Genomic DNA, 16,315 nt, shown 5'->3' on the forward strand with positions numbered 1-16,315 from the left:
TAATGTTTATTTTTGGAAGAGAGTAGGAGCAGGGGAGAGGCAGAGAGAAAGGGGGACAGAGGATCCCAACTGGGCTCCACGCTGACAGCAGAGAGCCCGAGGTGGGGCTCGAACCCAGGAACCGTGAGATCATGACCCGAGCTGAAGTCGGATGCTCAATGGACTGAGCCACCCAGGCGCCACCTAAGTGGTCATTTTAAAAGGTGCCCTGCTAAAAGCAAAGTGGGAACTTTTGGCAGGCATCCTAAACTCAAGTCCTTATCTAAATGTCCAGGCTGTGGATGTGAGTAGGGTTATCATACTGTAAAATGCCGAGGCAGCAACTCAGAAAAACAAAGCCTTCTTTCTCGAAAGTTGTTTTTCGCATCACAGTGGGGGAGGCAGAGATGGGCAAGTCCAGCCTTCAAGGAGCATACAGTCAATTGGGGAAGTCAGATTTTTTTTTAATTGAAGTATAGTTGACCTGGGAAGTCAGATTTTCAATGGAGATCAGCCAATGAGACAGGCATCCTTGGTGCCCAGGGAGAGTGGATGCAGCAAACTCAGCAAGTGGGGGAAGGTGACGTCTGTGAAGAGGTCTCACGGGGGGAGGAGCTTGGGCTGAGCACTGACTCACAAGTAGGAGCTGGCCAGGCCAGTGAGTACCTTTCAGGCAGAGGGAACAGCACCAACTACGGCCTGGAGGTGGGAGAGAGCATGGCCAAGCAGAAAACTGCCAGTAGTTTGGTATGGTGGGAGCATGAAAATAGCCGAGGATGGGCCTGGAGAGGTGGCTGCAGGTAGGTCCCCATGCCAAGGAGTTTGCCCTTGACCTGAGGTATGGGAGCAACAAAAGATTAGCCAGGGCTCAGCATTACAGGAAAACAGTATGATAGCTGGTGGAGGGTGTCTAGGAGATAGATCTGATTGGCAGGTGGATGGCCAACCGAGAGGCGCGTCGGTCGCGGTGAGGGTCTGACCCAAGACAGCAGGAGTGTGGATGAGGAGGCAGGACCTGGTGCTAGGAAAACTCCCTTGGGTGATGGGATGGGACAATTTGCCCCAGTTGGGACACAGAGGGGTACAGAGCGGTATGAGAGAATTCCTCTCTCCAAGAGATCTTAAAATCTAGTTGGAGAATAAGAATTGCCAGCACTGGGTCCAGGTAGCACCTGTCCAGGGAAGACACGGGAACAGGAAAAAAAAAAAAAAAAAGATCTTTCACTGAACACCCTTCTGCACTTTGAACCCTGACTACATTATCTATTCAAAAATTAATAAAATTAAAACTTCATAATAACAGCACAGGCAGTAAGGACTAAGCCGGGAGACAGATCTCTCTGTGGGCTTGAAGGAGGCTTCAAGGAGGGAATGGGGATTCAGCGCAGACACAGGTTTCTGCCCTAGAGGTTGAGCCGCGCTGGGCCAGCACAAGGGGTTGAGCTAGACATCTCCTCAATTCTGGAACTGCCCCAGCTAAACACAAACAACAGGGCCCGTAAGTGGGGAAGTGTCTGCCATGACAGTGTTGCCCCATCCTGCAGGCTGCATCTTCCCTGATATTTTCTGTGTACCTTCCGACTCCAGCAAGAAAGAGGGCGCACAGTTAGGAACAAAGGCTTGGTAACAGCTTAGTTACCAGCTGCTGCCAAGTGCTCAAGACTCACCTCCTCCAGGAAGGCCTCCCTGACTGATTCACTCAGAATCACCCAGGTCACTCCAACTCCCTCGTCCTGGCATTGCCTCGTGGTCCTTTGCAGTGGGGTTCACCTTTGCTCCTTTTATTTCCCCTGGAGAAAGAGACCTAGGGTTAAATTGAGTCCTTCCCAGGCATCTGCTCTCTCTCAATCCAGTCTGCCTGTCTAAGCCTTGCTCTCCGAAGTTTGCAGTTCCTCAAGGTACTAACCACATCCTGAAATGAAACGAGACACCTGTGATTAGCTGTGGCAGGAAGGGACTAGGTCTCTAGTTTGCTTGCTCAGCATGTGGGCAATGGGAAAGAGTCCCTTAGAAGAGACACACAATCGGATGGAAACCAGAAGACTTTGGGATGAAGGATTCCTGGCCTCTGCGTAGGAGATTCCCAGAAGTGTGGTTAGCAGGACTGGGGAGTCAGCCCTCCACCAGCCTGGTGAAGGAGTCGTCCCTATTGTATGTAGTACTTGGTGAAGTTCAGGGCTTCCCAGGATCCTCACCCCAGTGTCTTCTATTGCCCCTCACCTTGAGGCTCCCACGCCTGACCTACAGGACCACTGGGCAAGGGTGCCCATAGCCCTCATCCACTCATTCCCCTCCTGCTACTGCTGCACATTCATTCCCAACTCTTTTTCCTCCAGCCACCCTTGGTATTGCCACACATGGAACCATCTTGGTTTCAGTACTGAGATGACGCCGGAAATCCTCTTCTTCCAGGAAGCTTTCCTAGATCGAACAAATGCAACCTGCTTCTCTGGCCCCACCAGCCAGAACACGAACTCACCTTCTGTCACTGGTATAAGGGACTTGAGGTTTTACCCACCCGAGTGCCTGTCTAAGCACTGATTACAACCCATCATAGGATTGTGGAATAAATTTCAGGTGTTGCAAATCGGCATGAAAAACATTCTTTAAAAGATCAGAATAAAATAGAACAAAAAAGAAAGTCTCAAAGTGCCTCATATGCAATAGGGGTGAGTACTGTTTTGTTAAAATTTCATGTCAGTTATTACATATACATAGAGTACAAGGTGTCTTAGCAGTTTGAAGCTTTAACAACTTCAGAAAGGTAAATACTATAAACTTAACATCATTTGAAAATTTTTTACCTGATTTTTATGAATTTTGAATAACAAATTTTTACTTTCATGCTGTTCTCCACCCATTGGAGACGATAAACATATCCCGACACACAGTTAAAATGAAAAATGTGTTATTTAAAATTCATAAAACTTTGGGGCGCCTGGTGGGTGGCTCAGTCAGTTAAGTGTCTGACTTCAGCTCAGGTCATGATCTTGCAGTCTGTGAGTTTGGGCCCCACATCGGGCTCTGTGCTGACAGCTCAGAGCCTGGAGACTGCTTCAGGTTCTGTCTCCCTCTCTCTCTGCCCCTCCCCCACTCACTCTGTCTCTCTCCCTCTCTCAAAAATAAATAAACATTAAAATTTTTTTTTTAATTCATAAAACTTAAAGGTTAAGGAGATTTAAATTATTACCTTTTTTTTAAATTTTTTTTTTAACGTTTATTTATTTTTGAGACAGAGAGAGACAGAGCATGAACAGGGGAGGGGCAGAGAGAGGGAGACACAGAATCCGAAACGGGCTCCAGGCTCTGGGCTGTCAGTACAGAGCCGGACGTGGGGCTCGAACTCACGGACCGTGAGATCATGACCTGAGCCGAAGTCGGACGCTCAACCGACTGAGCCACCCAGGCGCCCCTAAATTATTACATTTTAAATGAGGCTTTTTCTAGGGGTGCCTGGGTGGCTCAGTCGCTTAAGCGTCTGACTTTGGCTCAAGTCATGATCTCGCAGTTTGTGAATTCGAGTTCTGCATCAGACTCTGTGCTGACAGCTCAGAGCCTAGAGCCTGCTTCGGATTCTGTGTCTGCCTTGTTCTCTGGCCCTCCCCCGCTCAAGCTCTGTCTCTCTCTCTCTCTCTCTCAAAAATAAATAAACATTAAAAAAATGTTTAAATGATGCTTTCCTGTTAGTTTGTAGAATTCATACCTCTGATGTGATTACAGTGTAAAGGTGAGACTTTGGGGATACGCTGTCACATGGAAGCGGGCACTAGGTGTTGTAAAATGTCTTTCTTAGGGGTGCCTGGGTGGCTCAGTTGGGTAAGCGTTGGACCCTTGATTTGGGCTCAGGTCATGATCTCATGGTTTGTGAGTTCGAGCCCCACGACTAACAGTGTGGGGCCTGCTTGGGATTCTCTGTCTCCCTTTCTCTCTGCCCCTTCCCACTTGTGTGTGCGTGCTCTCTCTCGCGCGCGCGCTCTCTCTCTCTCTCTCTCAGAATAAATAAATAAACTTAAGGGCACCTGGGTGGCTCAGTCGGTTAAGTGCCCGACTTTGGCTCAGGTCATGATCTCATGGTTCATGGGTTGGAGCCCCGCATCCGGCTCTGTGCTGACAGCTCAGAGCCTGGAGCCTGCTTTGGATTCTGTGTCCTTTCTCTCCCTGCCCCTCCCCCACTTGTGCTCTGTCTCTCTCTCTCTCAAAAATAAACAAACATTAAAAAATTTTTTTAAAAATAAACTTAAAAAAAAAAAGTCTTTCTTATTTTGGCCCAGTCATAGAAGTTTGAAAGCAGGGCTGCAAGATCTGTTCTGTCACACCTTTGTGAACTCCTGGGCCAGACAGGCAGGTTGTTTTCACCTTTGTTCTCCTTTCACCTTTGTTGCAAAGCCTAGCACAGGGTTTTTTCCTGGAGTAGATGTTCCATAAACTCTTGTTACATGAGATGATGCCCGAGGGGTTAAAGTGAGCTGTTCAAAGCTCCGAGGGAATGCACTGCACTGGCTTCACTGAAAGATATTTTGGATGCGTTTACCACAGCAAGCATGTGAGTTACAGGATATTCTGTGGTCACACATCAGCGAGCGGCTTTGGCTAGGTCTGTCCGCGAGCCCAGCACCCTCATTTTACAGGAGAGGCCAGAGTGGCCAGGTGACTTCTGTAGTATCACACAGCCTGTGGCTCCCGGGGGCCAATGCCAGTTTCCCAGCTCCCAGGCCACTGCTCCGTTCCCACACTCTGACCTCCCGGTTGCAGGTCGCCTGGGGGAACTGGAGACCAGTTTAGGCTCTTGCGCCCCAGGGGCCAGGCTGTTCCTCCCCTCCACCCCCCCAGCCTCCTCACCACCCACTGCTCCGCTCTTACACCGCCCCTCCCCTCCCTGGCACCTGCCCTCCCCCAGATCCTACCTAGGACTACCGACAGATGCTTTAAAGATGCCAAAATTCTAAGTCCCAGGCAAAGTCTCAGCTTTTGTGAAAACCAGCGGCAGCCAACCAGAACACGCCCTGGCCGGCCAGGTGGCCTTTTTGTAACAAAGTTTCTTTCTGTTTATCAGCAAAGCTGCTCACCTCCGGGGGAGACGTGGCAGCCAGGAAGTAGGCAGTCGACACCACCACGGGGATGTTTGCTCAGGTTACTCACCCTACAGCTCAATTACAGGTTCTTCGACAAGTGCCGACTGTTGCCATTCTCTCACCGAGGGCACAGGTGTGTGGAGCTAGACATCCCGCTGGGGAGGGGACAGGTCAGGCTACTGGCGAGGGGGAAGGGGACCCGAGAGGCCGTTTGGGGCCAGAGGATTCTTTCTTCGCCACCAGCACTTCTTGCCATCAAACACAGCACGCATTTCACTTCCTCTGTTCTCATGAGTAGCAAATTCTCTCCTCCAACCCGCCCCCCTGACCCTTCAGATTACAGAAGGCTGGGAGGTTTTCACTTTCCCCATAATTACACCTTCAGGACACTTCAGTTGTTCCTTAAGACTCAGGCGGCAGTCCTGTGGCTTATTTTCCCAGAAAGATGCCCCGAAAGTTATTTCTGTAGCTAGTCTATCAAGTTTTTTTCCCCATGGTGTCTAGGTTCGTTTTATGTTTGCATAAAATGTTAAGCCTAAGTTACCCAAACACGGATATTCCATTGAAAAACCCACCCCAAACTGGCTCACAAGGTATACCTCGAACGGTGCTCGGCGAATGTTCGCTAATTTACTCCGAGGCTGTAAAAGCCACTGCAAATCAAAATAATACGTGACCGTAGTTGAGCAGCTCATAGGTTTTTCACCAGAGGACCTCCAGGCCTGTCGGGTGGGGGCAGGGATGTGCAACTGTTCTCACACTGAGCCTGGAGACTGCTGGCTCCTTCGAGGGGTGGGGGAGAGGGAGGATGGAAGGGGGGGAGGGGTGGGGGAGGGGTTAACCGGAAGGGTACTCCCGAGGGCTTGGGCTGGTCCCCAGATTTGAGGAGGGGGTGGTGAGGGGAGAGGGCAGAATGGAGGTTTTTCTTTCCCTCCTCACCGCACGCTTTGCTCCAGGCTGTAGGACTGCGGTCCAGGACCACCTGTCCTCACACACACCACACCCTGAACTCAGGGTCTATACCCTGCCCCCTTGGTGGGCCGGCCTTCCCAATTTCCCCTAGGCTGCCAGAAGCATCGAAATCTTTGAAACAGCCCCTGCCCCTGCCCTTGCCCCGCTCCCAGGCAGGTACCAGGGCTCTCAGTGCCTTCTCAACGTCAGGTTCACTCCACGCTCACTCCCGGGTCCTGCTGATTCATTCCCTGCCTCCTGGATCCTCCTCTTCCTCTCTCTCACTCAAAACCGTCCTCTGAGACTGAATCCTTATCTCCCAACATCTGGAGGATAAGCAGAAGCTGCCGGTGGCCTCCTTTGCCTCAGGCCTCTCTCCCTTTTACAATCTGAACAGCTGTATTCTTATTCCTTTAGTGACATTTGATTGCAGCAAAGACAGGGCCTGGGCTGTCAGCTTCCTGCTTGCCACTCACCCTCATTGGCCTACCTTTTCCTCCTCACAGCCTTTTCCTTATATATATTTTTTTTAATTTTTAAAAAATTTTAAATTTTTTAATATTTATTTTTGAGAGAGAGAGCACGTGCGCGAGTGGGGGAGGGGCAGAGAGAGAGACACACAGAATCTGAAGCAGGCTCCAGGCTCTGAGCTGTTAGCAGAGACCGATGCGGGGCTCGTGAGATCATGACCTGAGCCCAAGTCGGATGTTTCACCGACTGAGCCACCCAGGTGCCCTTCCCTTATATTCTTGCTCAACAAGCTGTGTTCTACTCTCTTTCAAATTCTTCCTCAGGCTCCCCTCCTCCAAGAAGCCTTCTTAAGACTAAGGTGCCTCTTACCGCCCTCAGGATCCTGGTGCATTTGTTTCCAAATTTCACTGCCCAGGCTTCCCCTTGTGGGACTTCCCCACTAGATTTTGTGAGAGAGGGAGAGCCGGTAGGCCTAGACTCAGGTTACCTACATCCTGTTTGCTTTCCCCTTCCCAGTCCTTAAATCTCCTGGGCCTCGGTCTTCTGCCTCCAGAATGGTTTTCCCCGACAAGCCCACCGAGCCTTCTAAGCCCCAACCAACCCACCTAAGCCGTCTAAGCCCCACAGCATCCCACAGCCCTGGGGAATTTGGTTGTGCTATTCTACTGCCTTGTTCTGTCTGTCCTTTGTTCTCTCTTATGGGTAGAGCTGAGGGTGAGGATTGGGTTTCTTCCTTCCTTCAAATCTATCTAGGGCTCAGGACCAGGTTGCCAAGGGTGTAGGAGAATAATGTGACCCCACAGGGCTCTCAGGTGCCACAAAAGAGTCTTCTGACGGTCCCTTTTCTCCCCAGACTGAACCCAACCTTGTTCACTGTGCAAGCCTTTGACACAGCACAATTACAGCATTGAGCACAACACAGAGACAGGCACTGCCCTGCACTTGACCTCTCATTTATTCAAACCCTCACTCTCATTCCCATTGAATGAGAACGGACATTTTGGGCTTTCTCAGAGTGGGCCAGAGGGCTGGATGAAGAGCCAAGTTCACCCAAGTCTTTGGCACGGCCATTCATTGGGTCCCTCTCGTGTACGGACACCCTCTCTGATCCTCAGCTTCACTTCCAGAGCTGGCGAGGTCTGCATGAGCCAGAGGAGGCTAAGGGCAATACCACCACCATTTTTAATATCACCGCTCACCACGTCAAGTCAAGGGACAGTTATCTTTTCCATTTTACACAGAAGGAAACTGAAGCACAGGGAGGTTAAGTAACTTGACCAAGATCACATAGCAAGGAAGGGGCAGAGGCAGGGTTTGCACTCAGTCCCACATCTCCAAAGCCCACTGTCTTCACCATGACCCCGCACTGCCTCCCATTTGGCTGGTGCTTGGAGCTTCGCCAAAGCACTTTCACATACACCTTCTCATTTGCTCCCCACCCAGGGAGTGTTTATGTGACTTGGCCAGAGTTAGGCAGCTAAATTAGAGACAGAGCTGAGTCAGCCGCCTGGATCCACAATACCTACTGCCTCCCTGCACGGGGAGACCCCTGGTCCTAGGGTTAGCTGCCCCCTCCTATTCCTGACTTCGGTTCTAGGCAATGGTTAGCTGGACTAAGACTGTGGTCATATCTCCTGTTCGTTTATCTCCCACCTGAACCTGGGCTAAGATGTTTCTGATCTCAGAGGGCATCCAGCATGCATCCGTGCCTCCCCTTATCAGCCGTGATGTTCCTCCATGCTGCTGTGGGTGGGTGTCTGCTGTCCTGAGCAGTGATTACCAAGGACCAGGCCATCTCGGGCAGCTCAATATCCTTCACGGTTCTACCGGCTCCAGATGAGCTCTTCTCTGTCTTTGACAGTCCTGTCGTTTCTGCCCTGATACCCCTGAAAGTAGTTTGCTCTTGTTCTGTGTGTCTAATGGTTGAAGAACAGGAAGGAACTGTTGAGGAACTAGGGAAGTACCTGCAAGGATACTGGCTTCTGCAGGATAATTTGAACCAAAGTCTATTTCAACCCCCTCACCTTACCTTGTACTATCCATGGCATGAATTTGCCTGTCTCATCCTTTTTACCCTTCCTAGGAGGGGTAGGGGATGAGGCTCCTGTGTTGGAGAGGTGAATAGGGCCTGTGTAGCGCACACACATCTCTGGTAAAATGAGCCCCAGGTTCTTTGGTGTGTCCAGAGTTATTAACCTCACCCAGTGCCTGTGAACTGCATGTGTGGGTCTGGAGGGGCAGCATTAAAACCTTTCCTGGGACCGTAGCCAATAGAGGGGGTCTGTTTTAAGCTTTGCTGGTAAAATGAACCCCCCTTCCTCCATACACACAGGACAGCCCCATCCTACCCTCCGCAGAAGTCAGGGTCTGGGGTGACTAGCTTTGGGGGCAAGTAACAAACTGTTCCTCCTTTCAGTTAGCCTGGGGCTTGTCGGAACAAGTGACGGGGAAATAGGGAAGTTGGGGACAGTCACAGTCATGAACACCCATCAGACTCCCTTCCCATAAAAACCACACAGCTCCCACTCCCCAAAGGCCCAAGACTCCAGAGAGAGGACATCTGAGACCCCACCTCTACTCAGGAGCAAGGTGGCGCTGGCAGGAGGATGCCTCTCAAAGATTTCCGAGGTGGAGCACGTGGGGTGGCCCACTCTGGGAAGAAGGGGGACGGAAAGATTACGGGGACGTGGGTGGGTAAAGGGAAAAGGCTGTAGAACCCCGGAGGGGCTGCTGTGGCTCGTCCCTCTCTCACCCCACCCCTTCACGTCCCAAAGGTCTGAACTTTTCATTCGTCTTTAAGCGAGGCGCGGAGGTGGAGGTGGGGGGGGGGGGTCGTATCGAGGGAGGAGCTAGAGGCCGCCACCACGGACGAGGACCCGTCTGGCCCAACCCCTTCATTTCACTACTGGGGGTGGCGAGGAGGAAGTGGTGAAGGAGAAGGTCGGCGGAGGAGGGAGGTGGGGAGCAAGGACCTGGCAGAAGCCAGTCCGACTGGGGGAAAGTCCCGAGCAGCAGGCGAGCTCTGAGTTCCAGGCCCGGCGGAGGGGGCGGGGGGGTGGGTCGTCTATCGCGAGGGCCTGCGAGGGTCGCCGGCAGCTTCTGCCACTTACCTGGCGCACGGAGGGAGAGCCGCAGCCGCTCGGCGGTGTGGCTCGCGGGTTTCCCGACGGGACGTCCTGGAGGGCGGGGCCGGGGCGGGCCCTGCACGGCCGCTGGGGCGCGCACTTCCCGCGCTCCCGGGCTAGGGGCAGGCGGCCACCCGCAGCGCCCGGAGCTCTGCTGCGGGCGGCCAGGAGGCCGGCGGCCTGCTGGGGCGCGCCCCCTGCCCCAGGCTCCCCCCCCGCCCCCGCCCCCGCCCCGCCGCTGCTAGAAGCTTCTCCAGCTTCTCCTGGTCTCAGCCCACCCAGGGGTACCGTCCCCGCAGCCAGGCTCTCGGCGCCGAGAAAGATCCGAGGGTCCTAGTGGCTCCGAAGACGACAGGCATTAAGCCGAACCGCCGGCGGCGCGGAGCACTGTGCGCAGGGAACCGCAACGTGCGGCGCGCCGGCTCAGAGCGCTCAGGGCCGGGAGGCGGCGGCGCCGGAGGGCCAGAACGCGGCCGGGCGGCGGGAAGCCCCGGGGCTCCGTCCCAGGTTTGCTTCTCATTGGCGGGGTGGTCTCGGGCACATGACTCCTCCCCTCCATCCCCCGACGACTGCAGGTGTTCACTGTGGGCCGCGAACAACGCTCGGGGCTTCTGACGCCAGCTCTCGAGTCAACCCCAATCCCAGCGAGCGCGAAGGTTATGAGCCAGAATGTACCCGGGACGCGGCTGATCCCACAGCTAGAGTGCTGCCCTAAGTGTGGTTTCCGGAGCTGCAGCATCAGCATCCTCCGATAAGTTGTTAGAGACGTAGATTGTTGGGTCCCACCCCAGACCTAAATAATAGGAAACTCTGGGGGATGGGGCCCAGCAACTTGGGTTTTTAAAAGTCCGCCAGGTAATTTTGGTGCATGCTCAACTTTGAGACCCACTGAGCAAGCAGGGGCAGGGCTAGAATTAGAATCAATACATTCAGTGCCGAAGCACAGGCTCTGAATCCCCCTGTGGGCTGCCCCAGAATTTCCCTCCAGCTGTACGGTCCTGTGATGTCATCTTTTGGGTCCTTTATCTCAGTAATAGAGACGTAACGTGGATGACCACAAATAGCTAGTAACTTGGAAATTTTCTATGGTAGAAACTTGGACCACTAATTCTGGTTTTCTTTTTGTTCGAGTGTTTGTTTATTTTTTTTAATGTCTATTTTTTTTTGAGAATGAGAGAGAGAAAGAGGCAGAGTGTAAGCAAGGGAAGGGCAGAGAGAGAGGGAGACACAGAATCTGAAGCAGGCTCCGGGCTCCAACTGTCCGGACAGAGCCTGATGGGGTGCTCGGACCCACGAACCCCGAGGTCACGACTTGAGCCGAAGTCAGTCGCCCAACCAACTGAGCCACCCAGGCGCCCCTTGTCTGAGCGTTTAAATGCATTTGTGTTTCTAAGCCTGTAAGACCTGGGAGCCATCGTGTACACAAGGGGGTAAATCTGAGCAAGAAGACTGCTCTCAACAAGAACTGGGAAGGGCAGGGAAGCCCCTTGGGGATCCACAGTGCACCTGAGGGAAGTAATCTTGTTTTCAAATCTGGGACCCCGAGGCAGGATTGAGTTATTCAGAAGGAGGCCGGAGGTTTTTGGGTGATGGAGTCTGGAGAGATGAGATGAGGCCAGTGGAGGCTGGAGAAGACCTTGCCCAGGAACGCTAGATCAAGGGACCATGAAGGATGGACTTCCCCAAAGGAGGCAAAAAGGGAGGCACCCATTCACTCTTGGCATGGTCGCCTCTCTCCTAACTCCAGGCCCTCCCATCCCCAACTCCCTTGCTTTCACATTAGACCCTGGGGTGTAAGCTTCTGAAGACAGATCTTCTACAGAATTTACTTTGATCCTTTACAGACAGACCCTCAGGGCTGGAAGTCCCACCGCTCCAGCTGCTACCATTCTTGTCACTTACCTTATTCGACAGGTGTCTTACTCAGACGAATGGCATCTCCTGTGAAAGACCGTGGGCTGTTGCCCCTCATTTGTGCTTTCTGGGGCTAGACACTCCTGTACATCTGACCCTCCGGTCTTTGGGGTTCCTCTAACTCTGCTCTGGGACCCTTGGGGTTGTGTGATCCTGGCCCGGCCCTTGGGCTTTAGTCGGGACTCAACTTGACCTGAGGGTGATAGGCTCGGCTGGACTCACAGCCTCCGTTCTTCCCCCAAGTCATGGCAGAGTCACAACCACTAACCCTAACCCGGAGTTCCCGAGAGGGTGGTGTCGGACTTCTCAGGGAAGCCTCATCAGTCTGCATCGTGTGCGCCGCATTCCAGAGGCAAATTACTCATCCCATTTTACTTCAGCTGACTCAAATTTCAGATATGACTTTGAGTCCTTAGAATAATTAGCTGCCTAATTTGGAGGTGCATGTAGTCTGCAGGATACATGACCCACCCCTGATGTGTCATACACTGAGCTATTCTCTCCTAGCTGGAAGGATGGTGTGGAGGTCAGGAAGGTCTGGAGGTGAGCCGCTGCAGAATGGTGACCGTGACCTCAGCCAGCCACTGGTTGCAGCTGCTTAAGAAAACAGTGTTCTTTTTTCTTTTTTAAAAATGCTCATCTATTTATTTTGTGAGAGAGAGAGAGAGAGAGAGAACACAAGCAGGGGAGGGGCAGAGAGAGGGGGAGACAGAGAATCCCAAGCCGGTTCCACACTGTCAGCACAGAGTCCAACGCGGGGCTCCCATTCACAACCGTGAGATCATGACCTGAGCCAAAGTCAAGAGTCTGACGCTTAACCAACCGAGCCACCCAGGTGCCCCAAGAAAACAAGTTTTCTTTAATTGAAGAACTTATATAGGCATGTGGTTAAAAAAATTTTTTTTCAAGCACTATAAAAAGGTATGCGGTGCAAGTGACATTTTTTCCCCTCCTTAGACCTTTAGTCCTCTCCAGAAATCACCTCTGCATAGTCATCCACTCTTCCCCATCACTAAGCTCTTCTGTAGAACAGGTCTGAATTCCTTGCTCCTCAAGAAATCCTGTGAATTTCATTAGTTTCTCACAGTCTCGTTTTTATTTCTCAGTCATTTTAGATTCTGTTTCTGGGCGTTCCGAGTTTTGCTTTTTACATTATTGTGCTTTGGGGATTCCCCCCAGAAGGCAGGAAATGTGGGGGAGAGCAGATCGGTTGAAGCAAGCGAGACAAGGGCAGCTGACAGGACATCAGCTCTGGCCCTTATCAGGTGTCTTCCTTCCACATGTAGTCCCTGGTGAGGGGGATGCCCACCTCTAGGTGGGGCAGAATGACCGAGACTTGCCCATTAGGGCAGGTGCTGGCTGCACTCCGCAGGCCAGGGTTACAGAGGAAGCTGCCGTGACTTTGCCAGGCAGGTAGAAGTGGGGTTAATGATGCCCAACATTGCTGTAAAGCTTGAGCAGATAACTGATGTGAAAGCATGATAATTGGGTTCTTCTGTTACATCTGTTTCTTTATCTTCTCTCCCCATATTCCCCCTTCCTCCTTCTCATCTCATTTCCACGCCCCAAAGAGAAACACGCAAGGCCAGAAACGTTCTAGGATCCCAGGCAGAGCTGTCCCAAGTTCTGCCACAATCCCTCATGGGGTATAGTTCACTCACCTCCTAGTTCAATAGGAATTACAGATAATTTCCTTATCTGTAAAATGGGTACTAGGGTAAGGTGAGTGAGGTATTTGCCTTAGGTGCAAAATTGAAGGGGACATCAAACCTCAGTTAATCGAGTAATATTTAATATGATATTTTAATACACCCAAATTAGTGCAAAAAATCTATCTTGAACAAAGTATCAACAACGGTCTTTTGAAATGTTAGAAAGTTTCTATTTTTTCTGTTTATTTATTTTAAGAGAGAGAAAGAGAGAGAGTGGGGGAGGGGTAGAGAACAAGAGGGAAAGAGAGAATCCCAAGCACTGTCAGCGTGGAGCCCAGTGCGGGGCTCAAACTCATGAACCGCGAGATCGTGACCTGAGCCGATGTCAGACCCTTAATCGACTGAGCCACCCAGACGCCCCTGGAAATTTTTTGTAATTATGGTTTTTTTTTAATTTTTAAATGTTTATTTTTGAGAGAGAGAGAGAGAGAGAAAGTGTGAGTGGGGGAGGGACAGAGAGAGAGGGAGAGACAGAATCTGCAGCAGGCTCCGGGCTCTGAGCCATCAGCACAGAGACCAACACGGCGCTCAAATCCACAAACCATGAGATCCTGACCTGAGTGGAAGTCAGGTGCTTAACCGACTGAGCCACCCGGGCGCCCCTAATTATATATTCTTATTAAGCACCAGCTTAATATTGCAGAACATTTCAAATTATCTTTCAACAGCCCATTCTTCCCTCTCTCACCCAAATTCTTTATAATAAAGAGCTCTTGAGGTAAAGACATACTCCCTTGTCTCTGTATAACCCTTTATCAAATAAAGGCCAAGAGCCGTGTACATCCGTCCTCAAATGCTGCCCCCGGCTGTGGAGGCAGCGTCTGCCCAGACTCAGAGCCTGAAAGACTCTTTGTTCAGGAACTGTGTCTTTACAAAGCAGGTCCACCACTTGCCGGGTTTATCCTTCTGAAGGTCAAAACCTTTCTCGGCGTCTCAGAGCCAGAGTCCAGTCTCTTGCCTTAGCTGCTATACGTGGGCCCTCATCACTTCCCCTTCCCCTTTGTTGACAAGTTTGGCATAAACTGCATTAAGTGGAAGACCGGGTTTCCAGGCATGGGAAGACTAGAGATTCCCAGGGTGTGCGTTTCTCTCTCACCGTGGCTTTTGGAATCACATTTTTGGGGTTCCTTGAGACACCAAGATGCTCCAAAATGTAGAGTTCTGAATACCAAGTTTCTGTCAGCCTCATTCTAATCTCACGGTTTCTGAACAAGACATGGCCTCCAAGCAACAGATGGCTTCGTCCGTCATATCTACATCCTTTGGTCTCTCTAGCGGTGGGTTGTCTGAACGGACTTCTGATAGGCAGCAGCGCCATGATTCCAATGAGTTTGGTGCAGGGCTCACGACAGAAGAGTGATCAGCTGACATCTTGGGGGTGCCCCGAAGTATCAATTTAAAATAAACGATAGTGACCTGCTGGGCCGTATAGAAGCCTGAGGCAAAAAGAAAAGGTGTACCTCATATACATTTAAAAAGACTTTTTTTTGGATGCCCAGATGGCTCAATCCGGGAAGCATCTGACTTCGGGTCACGATCTTGAGTTTCATGAGTTCGAGCCCCGCATCAGGCTCCTGCTTGGGAGTCTCTCTCTCTTTTTCTCTCTCCCTCTCTCTCTGCCTCTCCCCCATTTGCATTTTCCCTCTCTCAAAATAAATAAATAAACTTAAAAAAAAAAAACAACTTTGAAGTCTACAGCATAGAAAATTTGCCTGAGTCTCCAGCCTGCTGGCCTGCCATGCCAGTTTCGGACTTGCCAGTCCCCACAACTATGTGAGCCAATTCCTTAAAAGAAATCTCTCTCTCTCTCTCTCTGTATATCTTGTGTCTCCAGAGAACCTGACTAATACAGTGGTTATGCATGAGGTGAGACTGCGGACATCGAGCGAGTATGGAGAATCCACTGGAAAGTACAGCTGGTCACAGGTTTAGGCCCAGCCTTCTAGGCCTCTGCCCCGTTTATGGCAGAACTGGCTGGTATCTTCATCCTCTGTGGAACCTGGTTTAAAAAACGTTTTTTTTAAACATTTATTTATTTTTGAGAGACAGAGAGAGACAGCGCAGGAGCAGGGGAGGGGCAGAGAGAGAGAGAGAGAGAGAGAGAGAGAGAGAGAATTCCAAGCAGGCTCCTTGCCGACCTGGGGCTCAGTCTCATGAACCGTGAGATCATGACCCGAGCCAAAATCAAGGGTCAGATGCTCAACTGACTTAGCCACCCAGGTGCCCCAATCTCTTGGTATTTTATATTTTGGGTGCTGTTGTAAATATTACCTACTGCAGGAAACACTTGGTCAGTTTGCTGTATAACAGAAGCCTCCTTCTATCATTCAATGAGTAATTTTTCTTCTCTTGGAAAATCACATGGGATTGGTGAAGGGTGACTATGGACTCTTCTAGTTACATCACACAAGGGCTTCTTAAAAGCACTAAATGTTGTATGGAAACCAATCTGACAATAAATTATATTAAAACAAAAAAAGCACTCAAGATGCCCAGGATCTATCTTATGTGGACCTTTGGCAAAAGAGAACTTTAATAATTGCAAAGAATAAAGCATCTAAATGCTCACAAAGGTTTTGCTGTGAGAACATTTTCTGCCCCAAGTTAATGATATCTTATTGTTTAATAGCTTTCCTTAAAAAAAAAAAAAAAAAAAAAAAAAAAAAAAAAAAAAAAAAGAGAGAGATATGCTCATTGAATCTTCTGAGACAGAGGTAATTGGATCTCAGCCTGACAGTCATTTTACCTAGAGGGAAATAATAAAAGGAATAATAAACTGTCCCCCAGGTGACAGCAAAATCTTTGTTAATCTATCCTGAAAAGATAGGAGAAGGTTCCTCTCTTCTTAAACATTTGAAAAAAACAGTAAATTTCATTGGAGAGGGTTGAAATGCTATCTGATGTCATCTGAATGTTGTTTAATATTGTTTTAGGTTGAAAATGATTGAGAGGTGATAGAATAACTCAACAGTAGTTTTTTTTAATGTTTACTTATTTATTTTGTGTGTGTGTGTGTGTGTGTGTGTGAGAGAGAGAGAGAGAGAGAGAGACAAGGAGAGAGGGAGAAAGAGAATCTCAAGCAGGCTCCATG

At 50.5% G+C, this 16,315-nt stretch overlaps 1 protein-coding gene and 1 pseudogene across 7 annotated transcripts in view; both read right to left on the reverse strand.

Moving 5' to 3' along the window:
* Positions 1-11,870, reverse strand: part of GALNT6 (polypeptide N-acetylgalactosaminyltransferase 6) — a 37,709-nt gene extending 25,839 nt beyond the window's left edge. For 2 of the 7 annotated variants that reach the window (XM_045467130.1, XM_045467129.1), the window contains exons 1-2: positions 11,501-11,870; positions 1,647-1,769 (exon numbers count right to left, since the gene is read on the reverse strand). The gene's annotated coding sequence lies outside the window, so the exon portion shown is untranslated. Of the gene's footprint in view, positions 1-1,646; positions 1,770-4,883; positions 5,005-5,045; positions 5,586-5,650; positions 5,756-9,583; positions 10,503-11,500 lie in introns of those variants that run through there. The other 5 variants (XM_045467124.1, XM_045467128.1, XM_045467126.1 and 2 more) reach the window with 5 other exon arrangements.
* Positions 11,871-13,746: 1,876 nt separating this feature from the next.
* Positions 13,747-14,581, reverse strand: LOC123591827 (annotated as a pseudogene).
* Between the last annotated feature and the right edge of the window lie 1,734 nt (positions 14,582-16,315).

The sequence above is a fragment of the Leopardus geoffroyi genome, chromosome B4, assembly GCF_018350155.1.
Source record: "Leopardus geoffroyi isolate Oge1 chromosome B4, O.geoffroyi_Oge1_pat1.0, whole genome shotgun sequence".
Lineage (NCBI taxonomy): Eukaryota > Metazoa > Chordata > Mammalia > Carnivora > Felidae > Leopardus > Leopardus geoffroyi.